The sequence below is a fragment of the Suncus etruscus genome, chromosome 11 (genome assembly GCF_024139225.1).
Source record: "Suncus etruscus isolate mSunEtr1 chromosome 11, mSunEtr1.pri.cur, whole genome shotgun sequence".
In the NCBI taxonomy this organism is placed as follows: Eukaryota; Metazoa; Chordata; class Mammalia; order Eulipotyphla; family Soricidae; genus Suncus; species Suncus etruscus.
In genome coordinates this window covers 43,134,633-43,137,407 of record NC_064858.1, presented here as the reverse complement: position 1 = coordinate 43,137,407, position 2,775 = coordinate 43,134,633, and positions in this window count along the sequence as shown.

The window sequence follows — 2,775 nt, the reverse complement described above, 5'->3', positions numbered from 1 at the left end:
TATCTTTGTATAAAAGATCACATGTAGCTTTGGCCAATCCCCAAGGTTTGCAGACAAATGAATTATGGCAAATGGATGTTATACATGTTAACTTCTTTCCAAAATAACCCATATCCATGTGGCTGTGTATACTTAGTCTCATTTTATGTGGGCCATACTAATAACTTCTGAAAGAGCTATGGCTGTTTTCACCTTCCTGCTACAATGTTTCTCTCTTATGGACCTTCCCTAATTCAAAAAAAGGGACAATGGCTCTGTCTATACAAGTAAAACCTTTCAGTCATCTTGAAAACAATGTCATCAAATATATCACTGGGATTCCATACTACCCTCAAGGACAAGGCATAGTTGAAAGAACTTATGGAACAGTCAAAACTCAATTATTAAGATATAGGAAAAGTTGCTTGCCATTGACAGACCTTTTATCCTTAACACTATTTTTACTAAACTTCTTGAATTTACCCCATGGAGAGCTTTACCAACTGCAGAAGGACACTTTAAAGAGGATGAACAGGTATAAATAAACAATTAATTCACCTATTTGGGTAAAAATTCATAATAAATTGATTGCTGGAAATCTCCTTACTAGAGGAAGAGGATATGCTTGTTTCCACAGATGGCAAGTCTGCTAAGAAATTTTTGGTTCCACTATGACTTGTCAGAAACAGAATTCTCACAAACAATGAAACCTAGACTCTGGTGCATAAGAAACCCTACAAACCAAAACTGGTTTTTACCCAAGACTGAACATGTGCTACTCGATAGGATGAAAGTAGGAAACCAACAATAACCTTAACAAGTAACCATGACAATAAGCTAACATCTCCCAGAGAGGGAATTAGAAATGACCAATTCCAGAACCTTGGTTCTTTAAATGAGGGAACTGGTTTGGCTCTCACCAGACTTCATAATTTAAGAAACACTTGTTACACGAACTAAATATTACAATGCCTTGTGATATTCTATGTTGGCTGATTATTTTAACCAGAACCATTATAAAGAAAATATTAACAAGTAAAATCTATTGGGACAATAAAGGCAAAGTGGCAGAAAATTTGGTAAAATTATGAAAGCCTTATGGACAGGACATATCAACCCAAAAGACTTTAAGATAACTATTAGGACGCTAAATGATCAGTTTGCAGGGCACAGTCAACAAGATCTGCATGAATTACTTCTATTTTTGATGAATGGTCTCCATGAAAACCTGAATAAAGCTGTTAGAAAAGACATAAAGAGGAAAATAATGATCATCTTGTTAACTTAAAAGCTGCAGAGCAATCTTGGCAGAGACACAAGCAGCTTAATGAGTCTGTTATTGTTATAATTTTCCGTGGCCAGTTCAATTCCACAATCCAGCACCTCATCTGTCATAAGGAATCTCAGACATTTGAGATTTTTATGCATTTATCATTGTCATTCACATCTACAGATAAATGCATGCTGCATGAGTGCCTTAAATTATTTTCAAAGAAGAAAACTGAGAGACAATAGTAGGTTTTATTGGTCACTGAAACACACAGCAGGATTCTTTATAAAGGACAGAAGTTTGAAAACTGCCACCTGTGCTTCTAATATATCTGAAGCACTTTTTATATTATGGCAAGTGGATAAAAGATTATAGACCCACATGGATGTCCCTTTAGAAAACTTTGACTTGTCACAGTATGCTATGGAGTCTAAGAACAACTCTGAAGAATACAACTTATTCTCTTCTTTGAACCATAATGGTGAAATATATAAAGGTTATTTTATATCCTATTGTAAAAAATGCAGCAAGAAAACACTGATTAAAATTTTTTGATTGAGAAGTTTCAGAAATCTCCACCATGTCTTTGTTGTCTATAGTAATGTTCTAATGCTTTTACTCACAAAAACAGCTGCAGAAGGTGTTTAGAAGCCATAGATTCACACTACAGTGCTCAGTATAAGAATGTTTTTGTGTCAAGATGGAAAGATAGCATGGAGGTAGGGCTTTGCCTTGCATGCAGAAGGACAGTGGTTTGAATTCCTGCATCCCATATGGTCGAGTCTGCCAGGAACAATTTCTGAGTGTAAAGCCAGGAGTAACCCCTGAGCACTGCCAGGTGTGACCCCCAAAACAAAACAAAACAAAAAGAATGTTTTGGTGTCATAATTTTAATATATTTATAAAAAATTGTAATGTTTTAGTTCACAGTCATCCTTATAGAAATAGTTTGGATGCACTAGTTTTACATTATAGTGCTGTATTCTGTTAGACTCCTCTTACAGTGCTCATTATAATGTCTTAACAAATATTCTGTCTAAACTATTCATTTTCTATTTGATCTGCCTGATATTATCAGATGTTTCTGTCCATAGATATTGGAGAAAGCATCTGTATGCCATAGACTCTTGCTACAGTGCTCATTCATGAGTATGCTTTTGCAACTTATTTTCTGTTTAATCTAGTTTATTATCATATTATAAATTTTTGTTCTTAGCTTCTCTACAGAAAAGAAAGCTGGATGCTCTAGGCCATAATATGTTTCTCCATGATGTAGACTCTCTTTACAATGCTCATTACCACTTTACTTACTATTCAAGGAAAAATGATTATTTTGAGAATGGTGTTTGTACAATCTAACCTAAGAAGCTTTTCCAGCCAAGTTTATCCTCACCAATTGTGATTCCTAGGAATTAGAAAAATTTTCCATCTGATCTGACAGCTTTATAATTTTTGAAGTGCTTTGACACATTTCAGCTGGGTCAGCCTGACTGCTGCATCTTATGGATTGATCTTCTGTGTGTGTG